Source organism: Pteronotus mesoamericanus, unplaced genomic scaffold (assembly GCF_021234165.1).
Source record: "Pteronotus mesoamericanus isolate MK-2021 breed Mesoamerican mustached bat unplaced genomic scaffold, CSHL_Meso_final contig_20, whole genome shotgun sequence".
In the NCBI taxonomy this organism is placed as follows: Eukaryota; Metazoa; Chordata; class Mammalia; order Chiroptera; family Mormoopidae; genus Pteronotus; species Pteronotus mesoamericanus.
Window position 1 is genome coordinate 42,359,582 of NW_026555085.1, and position 22,364 is coordinate 42,381,945.

General features: G+C 37.8%; 1 non-coding gene and 1 pseudogene across 1 annotated transcript; both read right to left on the bottom strand.

The window, feature by feature from the left end:
* Positions 1-549: 549 nt before the first annotated feature.
* LOC129068026 (small nucleolar RNA SNORA41) lies at positions 550-681 on the bottom strand. Its single transcript, XR_008528845.1, has one exon. It is a non-coding gene; the product is annotated as a small nucleolar RNA SNORA41 (small nucleolar RNA).
* A 9,460-nt stretch (positions 682-10,141) lies between these two features.
* On the bottom strand, positions 10,142-10,621 carry LOC129067125 (60S ribosomal protein L21-like; annotated as a pseudogene).
* Positions 10,622-22,364: the final 11,743 nt, after the last annotated feature.

Here is a 22,364-nt window from a genome sequence, read left to right on the forward strand (position 1 = left end):
TAAAATGAACCTTAATTTTGCTATACATAATTTTATAGTAGGCACTTATATTTTTGTCCTTTAAAAGTTTGGTTATTATTTGTTTATCAAAGTAATATATGCAAATAACTTAAAAACCAGTCATTACAAGGCTTATAATGGAACAAAGCTCTCTCCTGCCGTACCCCTTCACATTCCCAGTTTCTGCTCCCAGAAGAAATCACTCACAACTACTTTAGTGGTTTCTACAGATATAATTTGAAGTGATATGCTTATACTATTACTTCTAGATTTTTCACAATTGGACATTGTCTGTTGATTATCTACTGTAAAGGATGGGGATTTAGCCCAATTATTCACTCTCTGTCATCTTCCCTCCTACAAACAACTGGAACAAAGTCCCCATACTTGAAAATTTACATTCTGTTGTGAAAAGGTGAAACATAGACAAGTAGCTAATTAATTAAATAATTTTATAAAGTAACCATGTGAAAAAAATAAAGAAGAACAAGAGAAAAAGAATGTGTCCCTCTCCTCCATTCACCCAATATTTAAAAAAAAATTTTTTCCTTGTGTTTGTCACATACATATCCACTTTCTGTTTTGCTAAGAAAGAGGTATTTAATCAGGTAACAATTCCTTTCCCACAGAGGAATGCCACAGCTGCCACCACCAGAACAGTATTTTTTACTATTTTTGATTATTTCATCGGTATAACTGGATAAATATTACTTAGCACTGATTTATAACTTATACCATAATTAACTTTCATTTATTGTACAAGTATTTATTTTCCCTGAGTCTGATATTACCTAATTTTTCCATTTGTTTAGTTTTCATGTGCTAAGAACTAATTAATTCCTAACCTGCCAGGACCACAAAACTTCTCTCAATCTAGTCAAACACTATGCTAATCTCTCAGTTTTTCTTCCTTCTTCTGTTCTTCCTCTCTCATCATCCCTTTGAGACCTCTGTCTTCTTGCTCCAGTCCTGTCTGGTGGCTTTCCGGGTCTGCAGCACAGTTGTCACCTGAGGCCTCCCTTTCTCATATTCCCAGATTTCCTGCTGACTCTCTACTTAATGAACTCCTTTCCTTGATGAACTACATCTTCCTCTTTCTTTAGTCCCCCAGGAGCTTCTTGAGAAAGGCTGCATAGGGAGTAAAGTTTTGCAATCTTGCATGCATTATTAAAAATGTTTTAATTCTACTCTCACCCTTGATGGAGAGCCTGCATGTAGAACTCTAGGTTGAAAATTATTTTCCCTCAGAAACTTGAAAGCATTACTCCATTGTCTTCTGGTTTTTGGTAGTGCTATTGAGAATTCTTATGCCATTCTTGTTCCCAGTACTTGGTATGTGACCTACTTTTTCTCCTGGGAAGACTGAGGGTTCTAAAACTTCAAGATAATTCAGCATTTGCAAGATCTTTTATTTCTGGAGAGGCAGGGATGTGTGATTAGGAATATGGATTCTAGAACCAGACTGCTAGATCTGTCTATTTAACTAGCATTACCTCAATTACTTTGTGACTCTGATGCCTATAAAAGGAGGATAGCATAGTACTAGTATAGTATCCACATCATATGGTCTTGGGAGGTTAGCAGTAATACTTAAATGTTTAGAACATAACTGCAAACATTGGTTATTACTATTATTTATTTATTGTACTGGACATTTAGTAGACTCAATTAGCAAACAAATTTTCAGAGCTGGGACATCTGTTTGTATTATTTCTTTGTTAATTTTTCTCTCCTTCATTTTTTCCATATTTTATTTCTGGAATCTTTGTTATGAATAAAATTTCCTCACTCTTATGTTTTAATCCAACTGCTGTCATATTTTAAATATCCAATAGTTTTGTCTTATTTTTAATTTTTTCTTTTTAAGTATATTTTATTGATTATGCTATTACAGTTGTCCCATTTTTTTCTCCCCTTTATTCCCCTCCTCCCTGCACCCCCCTCCCACCAGCATTATCCCCACTTAGTGCACGTCCATGGGTCATACATATACATTTTTTGACTTCTCCATTTCCTACATTATTCTAAACCTCCCCCTGTCTATTTTGTACCTACTACTTATGCTGCTTATTCCCTGTACCTTTTCCCCCATTCTCCCCCTCCCCTCTGATCTCCCTTTCTTTGATTCTGTTCCTGTTCTAGTTGTTTGCTTAGTTTGTTTTGGTTTCTGTTTTTCTTAGGTTCAGTTGTTGAGAGTTGTAAGTTTGTTGTCATTTTACTGTTCATAGTTTTTGATCTTCTTTTTCTTAGATAAGTCCCTTTAACATTTCATATAATATGGGCTTGGGGATGATGAACCGCTTTAATTTTACCTTATCTGGGAAACACTTTGTCTGCCCTTCCATTCTAAATGATAGCTTTGCTGGATAGAGTGACCTTGGATGTAGATCCTTGTCTTTCATGACTTTGAATACTTCTTGCCAACTCCTTCTTGCCTGCAAGGTTTCTTTTGAGAAATCAGCTGATAGTCTTATGGGAACTCCTTTGTAGGTAACTGTCTCCTTTTCTCTTGCTGCTTTTAGGATTCTCTCCTTATCTTTAATCTTGGGTAATGTAATTATGATGTGCCTTGGTATGTGCTTCCTTGGCTCCAACTTCTTTGGGACTCTCTGAGCTTCCTGGATCTCCTGGAGGTCTATTTCCTTGGCCAGATTGGGGAAGTTTGCCTTCATTATTTTTCAAATAAGTTTTCAATTTCTTGCTCTTCCTCTTCTCCTTCTGGCACCCCTATGATTTGGATGTTGGAACGTTTAAAGTTGTCTCAGAGGTTCCTCAGTCTCTCCCCATTTTTTTGAATTGTTTCTTCATTCTGTTCTGGTTGAACGTTTATTTCTTCCTTCTGCTCCAAATCAGTTGATCTGAGTCCCGGTTTCCTTCCACCAGAGAGAGCCTCTAATATAATAGGGGAAAAAAGTATAGGAAAACTTCATAATAAAAACAAACCTGGTAACACATATTCTCAGAAAGAAATATGGCCCAAATGAAAGAACAGATCAAAACTCCAGAAAAAATACAACTAAGCAATGAAGAGATAGTGAACCTATCAGATGCACAGTTCAAAACACTGGTAATCAGGGTGCTTACAGAAGTGCTTGAGTATAGTTGCAAAATAGAGGAAAAAGTGAAGGCTATGTAAGGTGAAATAAAGAAAAATACATAGGGAACCAAAAGTGAAGGGAAGGAGAGTTCTCCACTCCTCCTACCAGTCTGGATGAATGTTTCTTCTTCAACTCTTTGGCTGTAGGAGTTTCTTACAGTTTGATTTTCTGGCAATTCTGGTAGTTTTTTGTTTTTAAATTTGTTGTTGTCCTTCTTTTGGTTGTATGAGGAGACAAAGTGTGTCTACCTACGTGTCTATCTTGGTCTAAAGTCCTTTTGTCTTATATGTTAAGGGGGGGCGTGTGTGTGTATACATATACATACACAAATACATACATGCATAAACTTTTTTTTAATAGATGCAATATTTTCTCCTTTGTGAGAGTATGTGTTACCAGGTTTATTTTTATTATGTAATTTTTGTATGCTTTTTTTTTTCTATTATATTAGACGCTCCTCTCTGGTGATTTTTGGCTGTCTATTCATACCTCAAAGTGAGGCTTTTAAGTTCCAGGAGTTGCAAACTGGTGAGCTCTGCTTGGGGAGACTGAGTCAGGATAGGAACCCTGACAGAGACAGATGGGCCCTTGTAAATGTTAGTTTCTGTAGATCTTTGATTTGGAGCTCGTCAGTTATTTCTAGTCTCTTGCCTGACCTGGCTACCGGTGCTTGGGGAACTGAGCTGTGGCAGGGGTTTTTCATGCAGTCTCCCACACAATCCCCTTGTGTTTAGCATGGTATCTCCTGGTCCAACCTCTCTACCCTGTGTAGGTTAGGGCCTATAGCTTATACAATTTGGGGAGCCCTTTTTGAGACAAATAAATAAAATTATGAAGCAAAATTAAATACAGGTCCTTGGAAGGGACCTGTGCAAGTGAGAGGCCTGAGGCCTAGGCTTCATTAGTTTCACAGTAAACCTGACTCTCCATTCTACATACCTTCATCCAGGTGCTAGAGGGGCGTGCCTGACTCCACTGGCTGAACAGGGCCTCGAGAGCATCTAACTACTGCTTATAGACTTTCAATTAATTCTTTTCTTTTTGGCTGCACCACACACCCTGGTTCCTAAGTGATAACCAGCATCCTCAGATCCTGAACTTTTACAGTATTTATAGTTCAACTAGTGCATTTCTCATTGGGGCATCTCTCGCTGCAGCCAGTTAGGCTTCAGCTTTCTTACTGAGCTTCTTTTACCACTCATTCGTCTATTTTATATTGTCTAAAGTTCTGTGCATATCACTTAGTTACTATTACTACACACTTGGTTCTCTTTGTGATAGTGGGTTTATTCCTTTTTTATTGCTTTGCTGACTTTTATGTGGGATTTTAGGAAATTATAAAAACAAACAACCAAACTCAATTTGCCATGTGTAATTGGAAACCTCATTCTATCCTTCAATAGTTTTTTTTTTGGGGGGGAGGGGTGGTCATGAAGATTTTATTAAGCAAGACACAAAATCCAAAAACCACTGAGGAAACGAATGAGAGATATGACCAAGAAAAACAAAACCAAACCTTGGTCAGGTTTTTGTTTTTTAACCATTTTTAATTCATGAAAGGCACCATAAACAAGCCAAAGATCAGGAGACAATATCTGCCACACCTATAACAGAAGAATATTAAGGTCATAATATTTAAAGAGTTCATATAAATCAATGAGAAAAAGACAACTAACAGAAGAGGCAAAATCAAGTCCCAGAAAAGAAACTTATGACCAATAAATAATGAAAAGATGATAAATCTCCTTAATAATTATAAGAATGTAAATGAAAACATTCCATTTTTCACTAGTTTGATTGGCAAAAGTCAAAACATAGATCATATCTGGCATTGGTGATGTAGGGAATCCTTAGCTTTATGTTTGCCATTAATTCTACTATTTTATTATAATTCAAATGAATTCATTATAAAACAAAACACTTTTTGTGCTACATATTTGAAAAATAAACACTTCATTGTTCACATAGTCTGGTTTTATTTGTTTGAGCCAATAATTTGGTCTAAAAATCGGGTGTTCTCCCATATTAAATCAAGCTAGAATTATTCTGTGAAGGTAAATATACCAGAAAATGTCTACAATTTTTAAAAACAAAATTATAAAATTATGCATATTAATAAAGAAGTTTTACTTTTTAATTATTAAAAATAATTTTAATTATTTTATTATTTATTAAAATAAGTTTAATTAATTTTAATAATTTTAATTATTAAAAAATTTTAACTATTATGTTACTTTTTTTAATTATTAAAGATACCAGGGGGACATTGGTTAATAAGACCATATAAGTTTCAAGTGCAGAATTTTATGATGATACATGATCTGTATATTGCACTGTGTGTTCATCACCCAAAGTCAAATTATCTTCTGTAACCATGTATTTGACACTCTTTACCCTTTACTACCTCCATACCTGCCTTCCTTCTGGTAACCATACTGTTGTCTGTGTCTATGAGTTTCTGTTTGTTTTTCTTATTTATCCATTTGTTGCTTTCAGTTTTATATCCCACATATGAGAGAAAACATATAGTTCTTAGCTTTTTCTGTCTAATTTATTTCACTTAGCATGATAGTCTCGACATCCACCCATGTCATCACAAATGGCAGTTGTTCATCTTTTCTTATGGCTGAGTATATATTACTCTCTTTTCTTATATATTATATTGTGTGTGTATATATATATATATATATATATATATATATATATATACACACACCATAACTTGGTCTTAAAGAAGACTTTATGAATTTGACCCCAAAGGCAAGGGAAGTAAAGGCAAAAAATAAATGAATGGGACTATATAAAACTAAAAAACTTCTGCACAGCAAAAGAAGCCACCAACAAAACAAAAACCAAGTAACCAAATAGGAGAAGATATATGCAAACAGCTCTGAAATAGGGCTAACATCCAAAAATATATAAGGAATTCATACTACTCAACACCAAACAAATGAACAGTCTAATTAAAAAATGGGCAAAGGACCTGAACAAGGACTTCTTCCAAGAAGACATACAATGGCCAACAGACACATGAAAAGATGCTCAGCCTAACTAACTAGTAGGTAAATGCAAATCAAAACTACAGCAAGACTTATATTTAAGCTTTTTATCCATTTTGAGTTTATTTTGGTATAAGTTTGTGGTCTAGTGTCATTCTTCTGCATGTACCTGTCCGGATCTCACAAGACCATTTATTGAAGTGGCTATTTTTGCTCCATTTTCTACTCTTGCCACTTTGTCAAATATTAACTGATCATAGAGATTTGGGTTTATTTCTGGGCTCTCCATTCTGTTCCATTGATCTATGTATCTGTTCTTATGCCAGGACCACACTGTTTTGATTACAGTGGCCTTGTAATATAGTTTGATATCAGGTATTGTGAGCCCTCTTACTTTGTTTTTCTCTCTCAAAATTGCTGAGGCATACTGTTTTCCACAGTAGATGCACTAGTCTTCATTGCCACTCACAGTGCACTAGAGCTTCCTTTTCTCCACATCGCCAGCAGTTGTTATTTGTTGATATGTTAATGATGGTCATCCTCACTGGTGTGGAGTGGTATTTCACTATGGTTTTAATTTGTATCTCTCTGATGCTAGTAATAATCAGCATCCTTTCATATGTCTCTGGGCCCTCTGTATGTTCTCCTTGGAGAAGTGTCTGTTTGCCCATTTTTTAATTGGATTTTTTGTCTTCCTGGTGTTGAGTCATCTGAGTTCTTTTTATATTGTGGAGAGCAAACCCTTGTCTGAGGTATCATTAGCAAATACGTTTTCCCATATGGTTGGTTCCCTTTTCATTTTGCTGATGTTTTCTTTAGCCATGCAGAAGCTTTTTAATTTGATGTAGTCCCATTTTTTTTCATTCTTTCCTTTATATCCCTTGCCCTAGGAGATATATTAGTGAAAATATTGCTGTGTGAGATATCTGAAATTTTTCTGTCTATGTTTTCCTTCATGGAAACTTTCATGGTTAGTGGGAATGCAGACTGGTGCAGCCATTGTGGAAAACAGTATAGAATTTCCTCAAAAAACTTAAAATGGAACTGACTTTTGATCTAGTGATCCCACTACTGAGATTATACTCTATGAATCCTGAAACACCAATTCAGAGGAACCTATGCACCCCTATGTTCATAGCAGTATTATTTGCAATAACCAAGTGCTGGAAACAGCGTAAGTGCCCATCATTTAGCAAATGAGTGTATCAAAAAACTGTGGTACATTTACAATGGAATACTATGCAGCAGAAAGAAAGAAGGAACTCCTACTCTTTGTGACAGCATGGATGGAACTGGGGAGTATTATGCTAAGTGAAATAAGGCAGGAAGCAAAAGACAAATACCATATGATCTCACCTATAAGTAGAACCTAATGAACAAAACAAACAAGTGAGCAAAGTAGAACTAGAGACATAGAAATAAGGAACAAACTGACAGTGACCTGAGGGGTGGGAGAAGGGGGATAATAGGGGAGAGAAGGGGAAGGATCTATTCAAGGAACAGGTATAAAAGACCCATGGACATGGACAACAGGGCGGGGACTGAGTGTGGGAGTCAGGGATGGGGAGGGCAGAGGAGAGCAACAGGGGGGAAATATTGGGACAACTGTGATTGAATAACAATAAAAACTACAATTAGATACCACCTCACACTAGTTAGAATGGCTATTATCAACAAGACAAGTAATAACAAGTGTTGGAGAGGTGGTGGAGAAAAAGGAAATGTTCTATTTATTTATTCTTTCTGGTGGGAATGTAAAGTGGTGCAGCCACTGTGGACACCAATATGGTGATTCTCCAAAAAATTAAGAATAGAGTTACCATATGACCCAGCAACCTCTCTTCTGGGTACCTACCTGCAAAATTTGAAAACATTTATTCACAAAGATATATGCACCCCTATGTTCATTACAGCATTTTTTACAGTGGCCAAGACATGGAAACAACCAAAGTGTCCTTTGATAGAGGATTGGATAAAGAAGATGTGGTACCTATGTTATTTTAAAAAAATACTTTGGTGTATTTTTCTAGATGATGTTCAATAAATGTTTGTAACATAAATATATGCTCCCACAAATAGTCTTATTTCATCCACTCAGCTGACTTCAACTCTACAAAAATATTTTCTTTCCAAAACTACTCTCCCAACTTGTGTCAAATTAAATGTAAAAGGATTTACAGTAACATTTCCCAAGCACCACTCATTGGAATCTTATATGTGCAAAAATATCCTAAGCCCTCAGGGCTGGTGCATTTCTTTGCACCTAGCCCCTTTCCTCCCATGGGAAGTGAATAAAACTTTGCTCTCTGTATTTCCTTCTTATTGTGAATTCTTTCACAGCCCAGTTACTGGACACACTAATATTTTCTCATTAATATTAATATTAATATTTGAGAAAATTAAATGTTAAATAGATTCAAGGTAACAAGAATAGTTGTGAAAGGAGAGTTAAAAATTAATTAACACAATTCAAAAAGTACAAAAAAACAATAATTTAAAAGTATGATTTTTCTATACTGTTTCTACAAGCTATGTAGTTCTCCTGCTTGTGGCCACTAGCATTTTATGAATCCTTCCAGAAATACTCTAATAAATCTTTATGTAATATCTGTGTGTATGTTTATTTTACATAAAGTTATCAAGCTATATATTGTGCACTGCACCTTGATTTTTTCACTTAATTTTCCTTGGAGATTGTATTGAATTTTGTCATCCTCCACCACCAAAAAATATGTTGAAGTCCTAATGCCCAGTATCTCAAAAGATGACGTTGTTTAGAAATAAGGTCATTGCAGATGTTATTATCTAAAATGAGGTCATACTGGTGTAGGTTGGGCCCTTATACCAATATGACTTGTGTCCTTATAAGAAGAGGACACAGATGCAGAGTGAGAATTCCATGCAATGACAGACAACAGAGGCAGATATTGGACTGATGTAGCCATAAGCCAAGGAATGCCAAAGCTTGCTGGAAAGTCACCAGGAGCTAGGAAGAGGCAAGGAAGGATTCTCTCCATAAGCTTCAGAGGGCAAAAGGCCATGACAATACCCTGATGTTTGACTTCTCATCTCCAGAACTGTGATACAATAAATTTCTATTCATTTGTATCATACAGGGTGTGGGATTTTTCCCAGCAGTCTTAGGAAACTAATATGGAGATCTTTCCATATCAGCAGAAAGCTATTTCATTCTATTTGACAGCTGCACAGTATTCTAGTATATGACTGGACCATAATTTATTTACTTAGTCCTCTATTGATGGAAATTTAGTTGTTTTCAAACATTTGCCATTAAAAATAATGCAAAATGAATAACTTACATATGTGTCATTTCACACATGTGTGAAATTATCCAGGGCTAAGTACATAGGAGTGGTAAATCCTTAAATTGAAATAAGATGTTTTGTACATCTTATTGTGACTCGAGTAATGTTTTTCCACAAATAGAGGTTATAATAACATTAAGCTTAAGCCTATAATAATGCTAAATGGAAAGGCTCTGTCCTGACTCCTCTCCCATTTTTCCGCCTAAGTATCCACACTATCCACCTGCTGACAAACCTCCCTTCTTTTCTCTGAATGTCTGCTGTATTTGAGTTTTTAGTGTTATACTTAAGTTGTTAGGGTCATTGTAAGGATCAAATAAAAACATTTATATGAAAGCAACTGCCCTACATAAATAGTGCTTGCTATTGTCTCCCCCTTAAAGCAATATTTGATAATTTATTATGCCCTTCCTCCACATTTTATCCTCACTAACACACACACACACAAGTTATAGTTGCTTATATACCTATTTCTCATGTTTGTTTACATGTATTTAGTAGTTTCTCACTGTATCTTTTCTATTTGCTCACAACAGTTAGTATACCTGACTAATAAATATATATTCAGTGCTTTTGTGTGCTATAAAACCTCCACTTTTGGGGGGAGGTACATAAAGTTTTCTTCAAATATTTTCTTGGGCAGAAAGACACCACACTTCTATTCAATTAGGAGAAGCATTTTTATAAGTGCAAAGGTCTTTCACTTTTTTCACACTTATCATGCCATGAATGTATAGGGAATGGGCTGCTGCAGCTCAAGTTCCTTTCCGCTGGTGCTCACATAGTGTGCTTCTCTGGGTGGAGCAGGCTGGCACTTCAGATGAATGTAGGTACCTTTCTCTTTGGCTTCCTTCTTTTTCTATAATTTTTCTTCACATGTTTCAGGAAGTTACCTTGCCTCTTAGAGTGTTTAATATGCTCAATATGTACATTACTTCTCTTAGCAAGAATCTTGCCCTTTACTTATTTGTTCACAACCATGCTCATTACATGCTGGGTGATACTGTAGACTCTTCCAGTTTTGCCTTGGTAACATTTGTGGGGCATTCCTTTTTAATAGTGCCCATTTCCTCGATATCTAAAACACCACCTTTCTTATAGATTAGCACATATGTGGCCAAAGGAACAACTCCATATTTCTAAAAGGCCTAGAGAACATATAGCACATGCCTCTCATCTTTCCCTTTGTGTTAGTCATTTTCATGAATTACTGGAAGATGGCAATTCTGGCTGAAAAGAAGTCACCACGAAAAATCTTTTATTTCCTGAAGGTGGCCTGAGGATTTACTTTTAAGAGAATTCTGTTTATATTAACTACAGCTTTGTTCTTCCTCTTTCTTCTTTTCTCAGATTAGAGTAACTGTTAGTGATATATTTTTTAACCAACAGATTAGAGAAATAATCAGTACAAGATACACCTAAGAGTCACAGCTAATCCACGATAAGGTAATTTCACTTTGTTTTCCTAGGTCATGAAGACTTTTCTTTCTAGGCAGTGTTTAGAATTAAAATCCTGGTCACGTGATTATTCTTCTTGGTATCCTCAGCCTTGTAGCCTGCCAAGAACTGTCAGAGGTAAGAGTGTGCATGCTGTTAATATGATATAATTAGTAAAGTGCTAGTTAGAGTCCTGTCTTCACACATCTCCTGTAGAGCATTCCAAAATACTTAAAATTCCTACCTCCAGAGTCAACACTTTCTCTTGCTCAAATGTAAATAGCCTGAAAGGATATCATAATAAATCATTATCAGTCATCAGTAATTCAGCATAAATAGGTATATGACTTCTTTCCTCAAATGACCAAGATGTGAGAATTCAACAAAGAAACTTTCACTGAAGTGACGTGTGCTGCTGCTGTCACTGTGAGAGGAAAAAGTCTCATGAGGCCCATTTTCCCTCACTCTCTTTTCGCTGACCAGGATGCCAGAGCCCTTTTGGAGGGAAGAAGTCCTGGGATTAGAGCCTTTTAGAAAATTGAATTAAACAGATCTTCATTTTGGAGGATCAACTCTAGGCAAAAGTGTGAAGAGGTAACTGTTAAGTTTTTCTAAACTTTCAGTATAACAGTGTAAAGGTATCTGGCAGTCAAAATGATTTGTCACACTTTAACACAGAACGTTGGAAATGCCTGTTTTTTGAATCAAGCTTATTTATTGAGATGAAAGCATTCTTGCACTCTCCTCTGTTTCCCCTTCTTCCCATTTCTCTAATAGGATGGTGGGGTCACTGATTTACATCTATTTTGCAAGAGGCTATTGATTTCCTTTTTTTTTTTTTTTGGCGTTTTGCTGAGTATTTATGGCTAACATTGTGTCTTACCCAACTGCTTGGGGGATAGACTGCCTGCTTTGTTGAGGTCCCTCCCCCCGCCCTGCCTTCTCTCTCCTTCCTCCCTCCCTCCCTCCTTCCCTACCTTCCTCTATCATCTGTACAATTACTACACAGCTAGAAAAACTGTTGGAAAAAAGGGAAAGAGGTGATGTCCTATTTAAATTAACCTGCCCAGACACTGGCTCCTGTCTTTCCTGAATTCACATTCATTTCAGAAGCAGTAAGGCATTGTAAATCTAAGGTACTCCATGGAGGAAAAAACTAGTGTGCTTAAGAACAGTCAACAAATTATAGGCAGTTTCATAAATTAGATTCACCCACAGATGTTTCAACTCAAATATTTCTCTGTTACTGATTTATTGAACTTGTCATATTATCTCTTTGTGAAACTTATCTGTTAGGAGAAAATTTTCTCTAAATAAAGAAGCCTGAACTTATAATAGTATTTTTATTCAACTACTGACTTTTTTGCCTCTACCTAAAAGTATGCCCAATCCTCTTTCCAGACTAGTATTTTAAAAATTCCTTCTTGGACACTGTTTCCTACTTAAGTGAATGCTTCATGTTGCTCCTCTTTCTTGTAAACTTCTTTAGAAAGCCTCATGTCCTAACCTCCCATTTGCTCCTTAACCAATTGTGATAATATCATTGTTAATAATAATAGCAAATATTCATTGAGTACATTAATAACTGCTAGCCTAGCATATATAATATAAGCCTATGAAATTTAGGTATATTATCTCATTTAAATTCCAAGAATCCAGTGAGGTAGGCATCATTAGTAGTCCTGTTTTTACAGATGAGAACACTGAGGCTTAGAGTGCGTGTTCCTCAGCAAATCAGACATTTGAGTGGCAACGCAGACACTCCATTGTCATCCTGTAGGTTCTGACTAAATCGTTGCTAGTGTCCACAATGTACACTGTCTCTACCAACTTACTGTAACTAATTATTGCTTAATCGTTATATCCAGGGGGGTTATTTCCAATCTTTATCCTACTCAATTTTCCCATAGCAGTTGCCACAGTTGGACCTTTGGACCTTTATCTGTCTTCCACGTCCATGATATTACACTTTGTTGGTACTTCTATATTTCTAGCTGTTTATTCTAACTTTGCCGATTTATCCTTCTCTTGTTCTCTCTTATGTTGGGCTAAGATGAGTTTTCTTTCTCCTTTAAATGTCTTCCCTGAGTGACCCAGTAACGTTTATATTCTCAACAATTATCTCAACTGCAATTCCAATCTCTTTCTCTCCTGAGCTCCAGGTTTGTCTCTACTTATAAGTGCCACGAAGTAAAAATATTTAAATCAATCTCATTTCTTCCATTCAAATCCTGTTGTTCTTCTCTTATTCTAAAATATAGTTTATGTAATATACAAGCTGAAGGATGGGGTGGGGGAAGGCTTTTTTAGGGCTCTCTTTTCACTCCCACATATAATCAGTCACCCCTTCCTGTATATTCTAATATTTTAGTTGAAAATTTGTCCACTTATCTCCATTACCATTTTTGCTGCTTTAACTCAGAACCTTGTATTATCTCATCACTTTTAAGATCCAGTATTATGTATTTGTACTATATTGTATTCCCTATAATACCTAGCCTAATTTTGTATACAGAAATAGGTGACCATCATGTATTTCGTGACAATTACCCTATTGTCTAATACTTATATAGGGCTTGCTATTTACCAGACATTAAAAGCTTTAGCTATATTACCTTATTTAACCTTCATAAATTTCTTTTAAAGTAGGTTCAATTATCATTCCCATTTTAGTGATGGGAAGGCAGACATAGACAAGTGAACTGACTTGCTCAAGTTTATGCAACTGATATATAGCGGGGCTGGAATTATATCACCGTTTGGCTTTATTTATTTATTTATTTATTCTTTCATTCATTCTATTACCATTGTCCCAATTTCCCCCCCTTGTTTGTCCCTGCCCCACCTATCCCCCCGCCTCCCACTCCCACAGTCAATCTCCACCCTGTTGTTCATGTCCATGGGTAATTTATACTTATTCTTTAACTAGGCCTTTCCCTTCTTTCCAACTTTATCCCCCTTCCCCCTCCACTCCAGTCCCTGTCAGTCTGTTCCTTGTTTCCATGCTTCGGGTTCTATTTTGCTTGTTAGTTTGCTTTGTTCATTAGGTTCCACTTATAGATAAGATCACATGGTATTTGCCTTTCACCAACTGGCCTACTTCATTTAGCATAATATTCTCCAGTTCTATCCATGCTGTCACAAACAGTCGGAGTTCCTTCTTTCTTTCTGTTGTGTAGTATTCCATTGTGTAAATGTACCACAGTTTTTTGATCCACTCATTTACTACTGGGCTCGTAGGCTGTTTCTAGCACTTGGCTATTGCAAATAATGCTGCTATGAACATAGGGATGCAAGGTTCTTCTGAACTGGTGTTTCAGGGTTCTTAGGATATAATCCCAGCAGCAGGATCACTGGATCAAAAGTCAGTTCCATTTTAAGTTTTTTGAGGAAATTCCATACTGTTTTCCACAGCAGCTGCACCAGTCTGCATTCCCACCAACAGTGCACTAGGGTTCCATTTCCCTGCATCCTCACCAGCACTTGTTGTTTGTTGATTTGTTCATGATGGCCATCCAAACTGGTGTGAGGTGTTATCTCATTGTGGTTTTAATTTGCATCTCTCTGATGGCTAGTGATGCTGAGCATCCTTTCACATGCCTATGGGCCCTCTGTGTGTCCTCCTTGGAGAAGCGTCTGTTCAGTTCTTCACAGTTTGAATTTAAACCCATGCTCTTAACATCACACATCCTTATGTTCCCTTTTGTTCTGCTTTTATATATAACGCTGAGGTCCTAATTATTTTTTCACAATAGCTATGAAAATACAATAGTTTACTAAATTCACAAACTTATAAATCTAGAATTAAATTCATACTCTCAGCTTCGTCCAACCCCTCATCTCAACATAGAGCAATTCAGAAGCAAAATTATTTCAGGGTCTAAAGGGAAACTGGAGATTGAATGAGAGTCCAGATTGAATGGTTGGTCCAACGACATGTGAGAGGCAAAAAGCCAGCAGAGTTCCCATAATTCCAGGCAAAATTAGATGTTGGGAGCAGGATCTGGACCCTTTGGTGAGTATTAGTCCTGTCAGTTTGGGCCCTGAATTGCATTAGGCTGAAAATACAAGGCTGTAGGGCAGACCGAAACAAATTATGAGTTGCCATTTAGGGCAAGGGGAGTAGACAGTTTAGACCTAGTGAATGAAGGTAAAAAAGAGGTCCACATGTAGGAATGGATTAATGACAACAAATATAAAAGGGTCAAGAATACAAAGAAATAGAGAACCAAGGTAGATCACGGGTGAGAGAGAGGCAGAGGGCAGACACAACAGAATGTGTGCCAGAGACAAGTGTACCTTCCAAATCAAGGGGAAGTCACTTTAGATGTCTTATACTCTGTGGTAGAGGGGAAAGATTTTGAAGTGTCAGAAGACCTGCATTATAATTTGGTTCTACCCTCAATCAGAAGTGCGATCCTGAAAAAGCTGCTTAGACTACCTGAAACTCATTTTTCTCATCTTAAAATTAAACTTCAAAATTATGGCCTCTGATAGTTATATATTTACAAAGTCTAATATCCTTTACACAATGGTCTCAAAGTTTTTTGATCATGGACTCTTATTAGTAAAAGAAAATTCTGAGAAAATATTCCCATTTAGTCCCAGGAAAACACGCCAGGTGTTGCAGATCCTGGCAACCTTTCTGCCTCCAATGCAAAATTGTGGGTTTCTGTCAATAGTGAACCTGCCTGTTCTCCAAGCACAAGTGTCAGAATACTCTAGAGGCCTCTGGAGGGTGCTAAAACATCAAGGAGCCCTCTTATAGGATATGCTTCAGTGACCTACTGCCTACTCAAGAAAATGAACAAGAGGAAGAAAGACAACATTTGCATATAAGTTGATCTGCAGAGCAAGTTTAATTATTGTATCATTGATGCTTATACTCATGGCAAAGCCAAAATTGTCTCTAAACACAGCTTTGGCATCATCAGATAACTTGAAGTTAGACAAATTAATTGAACAACTTGACATTCAAATGACATTAATTAGGTAACTCCTATAGCCTAAATCCCTGTAAGAACTGGCATGGGTTATAAAAAAGATGAGTAAAACCCAGTCTCTTAATTACAACACAGTAGGGAAAATGAGCATTGCATGTAAGTAACCATAAAGCAAGGTGGAAAGAAAGAAGACCCCTAAGAAAAATACCATGGGCTGTGAAAAGTCTAAGATAAAAAAATTATTTCTGCCTAAGCAATTTATTATTTCTTGTGATAATAGCTAAGCCTAGGCCAAATTCCATGCCCTGGAAATTTCTTTTGACATGGTCCATTTGTGAGTCCACCAGTTCAACTATAGTAATAAGCAGACTTAGGCTTAGAAAATAGATAGGTGTGAGTGAGCCTGGGCTCCAAAAATGCCCTCAAGAGACAAAGCAGAATGCTCCTCTAATCTAAATTATTAACAAATCAAGTGTCTTCTGGTCTGTTTCAAAGCCATAACTTTGAGGAATACAAAAACAAAGATTGGAAATAAAAATTGTAAAACATTTGTATTGACAATATATTGTTTCAGTTTTCTTGAGCATGAAAATATTTTCTCAATAAAGATTTTATTATAAAATGGAAACTTATGTGCCAGGTCTCTTTTTTATTCTTAGCCAAAAATCAATTTATAATAAGATTGTACACATGAAAGAATTTATAACAGATACTTTAATAGAAAATCAAGTTCAGCAAAGCTATTGAGAATTACAGTAAATAATATTTCATGTTCAAATAACTAGGAACTCTGTACTTTTCATATTAGATACATCTTGTGATGTAATAAATTCATTTTTTTAACTGTCCAAAGACTAAAAAAAGTTATAATAAATACCTTATGATAAAACTTGTTATATTTGCCATACAAAACACATATTAGACAACTCTGTAAAAACATATTTTACTCACACCCTTCAAATTAGAATTTATATATATATATTTTTATGTGAGTTCTGATAAGCTTTGTTTCAATTTCAAAACTTCTCATAACACCAAGCTGCTGAAGTACCAAGCTAAATTTCATTGTTTGATGCAGTGAATATCCCACTATTAAATCTGTATTATGAAAAATATATTATTTTAAATCCTTTTTTCACACTGATTCTTTTTATTATTTATTTATTTAGGAAAGAGTAAGATCAGTTTCCATGAAAAATGCCTTGATATGATTTCTAAACTTTTTTTCTGAAAAGTTAAAAACATTCTAAAATCCTATTAGCTAGGAAGTCATCAGATTGATTATTTAGGTGTTTCAAATTGCACTAAGATTAAAGTAGATGATTAAGACTTTGTAATTAGTTCATTCATTTACTCTCCCTTCCTTCGTCTCTCCCTCCCAATAGGTAAGTGCTTTCTTTGGCAGTATCGATGCAAAAAAAGAAAGAGCTACAGTCTGACTTGTAGAAGACAACCACATAAACAAACAATTATCATACATCAGGTATCATAACCCACATGGGCAGTGCAGAGGATGGAACAGTACATGCTGTCTGAGGCCAAAATGTTTCATGAAGAAGATGATGTTAAGCTGAGTATTAGAAAATGAATTTGGGTTTACCAGGCACATAAAGAAAACATGTGTGAAAAGTCCTCTAAGAAGAGTGTTGAATGTTCAAAAAACAGAAAGAAGGAAAAGATATGACATGGTTAAGAAACCATGAGCTGATTGATATTGTTGAAGAGTGGGATATAGAGAGTGTCCGAGGGAAGTAGTATGAGGGGCTGTGAATATCACACTAAAGGGTCTGGACCTTATTGGGGAGGTAATAGGGTTCCATTAGGGCTTTGAACAGAAAGTAAACTGCTCAGCATTTTTGCCTTTAGAAAATCTCTAATGACTGTACAGAGGAAGAATTAGAAAAAAGAGGGACTGTCACGGCCAGTGGCTCAGATGGCCTGTTCTCCAAAAGTATGTGGGTTTGATCCCTGGTCAGGGTACAAATCTAGGTTTTAGGTTTGCTCTCTTGTTGGGGTGCATACAATAGGCAACTGATTGATGTTTCTCTCATCTCTCTCTCTCTCTGTCCCTTCTTCTCTCTCTAAAAATCAATAAACATATCCTTGTGTGAGGGTTAAAAAAAAAAGGAGGGATTGAGGGTACTGAGATTATATACATATATATGTGAATATATATACACATATATATATTTCTATTTTCCATATGGAATGTCTCTGTCCTTCCATATCAGCCCATTTTCATATCATGTTCTTTAATCTGTGAGATAAAATTTAATATTTCCTTTAACAGCTCTTCCAGAACTCCCTTAATTATGGCTATTATTAGTTTTAAAGATTTATTTATTTATTTATTTATTTTTAGAGAGAGGGAGAGAAGGAGAAAGAAAAGGAGAGACACATTGATATGCAAGAGAGACATCATTCAGTTGCCTCTTGCCCATGCCCAACTGGAGACCTGGCCTGCAACCCAGGCATGTGCCCTGACTGGCTATTGAACCAGTGGCCTTTTTCAGTTCACAGGCTGGCACTCAATCCACTGAGCCACAACAGCCGGGGTGCCATAATTATGCTTAAAACTTACTTGCCCAATGGAGGTTTTTGGTTTTGTTTTTTTTAATTCAAAAATTCCAATGGCATTTTCACAGAACCAGAACAAATAATTCTAAAATTTGTGTGAAATTACAAAAGATCCTAAATAACCAAAACAAGAAAGAAGAACAAATCTGAGGATATCATACTCCCTGGTTTCAACTATACTATAAATTTATAATAATTAAAACAGTATGGTATTGACATAAAAACAAGACACACAGATTAATGGAACAGAATTGAGAGCCCAGAGACAAAACCCCATACATATGGACAAAGGAGCCAAGACCATACAATGGAGAAAGGTTAGTGTCTTCTATAAACGGCTTTGGGAAAATGGGACAGCCACATGCAAAGGAATGAAACTAGACCACTACCTTATACACAAAAATTAACTCAAAATGGAATTAAACCTTGAATGTAAGACCCCAAACCATAAAATTTCTAGAAGAAGACATAGGCAATATGTTCCTTAACATTAGTCTTAGTGATGTTTTTGTAGTTCTGACTCCAAAGACAAAGGAAACAGAAGCAAAAATAAACATATGTGAGTACATCAAGCTAAAAAGCTTCTGCACACTGTAGGAAACGGTTATCAAAACAAAAAGGCAATTTACTAAATGGGAGGAGATATTTACTAATCCCACAAGGGATTAATATCCAAACTATGTAAAGCACTTACACAACTCAAAAATAACAAGAAAACAACCCAATTGCAAAATGAGCACAGGATCTGAATAGATATTTTTTCAAAGAAAATATTCACATGTCCAACAGGTACATGAAAAGATGTTCAACATCACTATCAATTAGGGACATACAAATCAAAATGACAATAAGATACTACCTCACACCTGTTAGAAGGCTATTTTCAAAAAGACAAGAAACAACAATTGTTGGAGAGGATGTGGAGAGATGAGAACACTCATACACCATTGATGGGAATATACCCTGGTACAACCACTATGGAAAATAGTATGGAGGTGCCTCAAAAAATTAAGTATTGAACTAACACAGGATCCAGTTATTTCACTTCTGGATATTTATCTGAAGAATGCAAAAACACTAATTGGAAAAGATATATGCACCTCTATTTTCATTGTAACATTATTTACAGTAGCCAAGATATAGAAACAACCTAAGTGTTCACTGATGGATGAATGGAAATACACACACACACACACACACACACACACACACCATGTTCTTTAATCTGTGAGATAAAATTTAACACTTCCTTTAACAGCTATCCCAGAACTTTCTTACTTACGGTCATTATTATGTTTAAAGATTTTATTTATTTATTTTTAGTGAGAAAGAAAGAGAGGGAGAAAGAGAAAGAAAGAAACATCTATGTGGAAGAGAGACATCAATCAGTTGCCTCTTGCATGCCGCCAACCGGGGGTGTGCAATATATATTTGGGAGTATTACTGAGCCATAAAAAAGAATGAAATCTCATCATTTGTGACAACATGGTTGGAACTTGAGGACATTATGCTAAATGAAATAAGTCAGATGGAAAAAGACAAATACCCTATGATTTCACTCATATGTGAAAACTAAAAAACAAAAGAAAACAAATGAAAAAACAAAACAGAGAGAGAAGATGGCGGAGGAGTGAATGGGAGTCATGCTGAGCTCCTCCCAAAACCAAACTGGAATTGCAACTAAATAATGGAGTAATGACCTGGAAAGCAGTGGAGCGATAGTGGGAGAGGAGCCTTGGTGCTGCAGACAGTGGATTCTATTCTCATACATCCCAACGGGTGAGAAGTGCGGTGGAGGCTCGAGAGGGTGGGCTGGGTGCCCACAGGCACTGGCACCAGAGGGACATTGAAACGGCCAGTTAGCTCCCCCCGAGAAGAATGGGGTCTGAATCATAAACAGGAACCCCTAAACTACAGCAGCTAAAGCCAAGAAAATACAGACAAAATGCAACCCCAAAAAGCTTAGTTGCGCTCTCTGCCAGAGACAGGTGGCTGGGGATGCAAAAAGACATTTAAAGGGCAAACGCAAAAGTTGCAGCGGCAGCCACCCTCCTTGATCGCTGGGTACAGGCGGCCGCAGGGTGGGCTGGTGCCTGGGAAAAGAATGGTGAGGAAAACTTTGTGAAGAGAACTGACACGGTGGCCGGTGGAGCCCGGGTGATAACGCACTTCCCACTCTGCAGCTACCATCTCGCTCAGGCATAAGGGAATCAATTAACCTGCCTTTTGTGCGCTCTGCACACAGCTTGTACGCATGTGAGCTGCGGGGCTGAGTGTAGACTGGATGGGAGAGCCTTGAGGAAAGACTGGAGATGGAGGCGTTGGGGAAAGAATGGGAGGAGGAACCGGGGAGTCCCGACTCCCTCCCCTTTCGGTAGTCTCCATTGTGGGCTGGAAAGGTGCGACCCCAAAGAGGCAGAAGCGGGGCGCGCATGAACCAGACTGCCTGCGATTGAAACGCAGTCCGCACAGGGGGTGGATCCTCGGCCGAAGGGGTCACAGAACTGCCCAGAGGCCCCTAAGGGGAGACTAGAAACGGAGGCATTGGGGAAAGAACGGGAGGAGGAACCGGGGAGTCCTGACTCCTGCTCCTGGCCCTAGTCTCCATTGCGCGGGAAGAGGCCACACCCACAAAGAGCCAAAAGCCGAAAAGCACACACAGACACCCCAAGAACACACAGTGCAGGCGCGCACACTTGCGCCGAGTGACCGGCGAGGGTTGGCGAGCGTGTGTGTGACCCACGCGGGCGGGCGAATGCTTGCACCGGCCGGCAAGGCCTCACACAGACTGGCACCCATACGGCCTGCGAGGGAACGCGCAGAGCATCAAGGGCAGGCGTAAACTGACCTGCCCGCTGCTATTGTGGAGCGGCCCGCAAAATTAGTAGAGCTGCCCAGAGTCCCTGGAGGAGAGACCAGAAACAGGATTAACCGGAGAGTCCTAGAGCTGATTTCCTCCCATTTCCGTAGTCCCCATTTGGCGAGGGCAAGCAACGCACCCAAAGAGCCAAAAGCGGGGAAAATACACAATAGAAGACCCTAAACTGACCAGTGCCGCGAAGCTCGCGTGCCAAGGGGGGCCAGATGAGTACGCGAGGTCGCGAATAAGCCCCCTGCTCCGGGGCAAGTACATGCGAGCCCAGGCAGATGGGGGACCCTGCGGCGCTGGGAACGCACTCAAGGAGCCCGCGTGAGAGCGCAGAGAGAACCAAAATATAGCCCAGCCGTGACCGAAGGGGTCACAGAGCTGCCCCAAGCAGGAGTCAGACACAGGCATTAGACTCCTGAAAGGCTCAAACAAACAACCCAAGGCCCTATAGGGTGAACAACTGACATCATTAGAGGCAAGCCCAGACAGAAAAGTAAAGGACAAAAACACTTAACAGACTCTCACAAAAATGGGAAGAAAAAGAAGTTCCCCCCAAATGAGTGGAAAAGGGGACTCCCCACAGAGAGAGCTCAATGAAATAGAGGCAAGGGAACTATCAGATATGGAATTCAAAACAATGGTTCTAAGGAAGCTCAACGAGCTCAGCCAGCTCAAAGATAACTATGAGAAACTGCAGAGAAACTATCAGGATCTTACAGCAAACTATATCAGCCTGGAAAAGGACATAGAAACTATCAAGAAGACACAAGAGGATATGAAGAATACCATTTCTGACTTGAAGAACACAGTAGAAGGAATCCAAAGCAGGCTGGATGAAGCAAAGGATCGAATCAGTGAGATGGAGGACAAGGTAGAAAAAAGCTCCCAGAAAGAACAAGAAATGGAAAAACGGCTCAAAAAGAATGAAGAGGCATTTAGGGAAATGCAGGACAACCTGAAACGCAATAATATCCATATAATAGGGATACCAGAAGGAGTAGAAGAGGAGGAAGGAATAGAGAACCTCCTCGAAAAAGTAATGATGGAAAATTTCCCTAATTTGAGGAGAGAAAGGCTCTCATGGATCCAGGAGGTACAGAGGACCCCACTCAAGA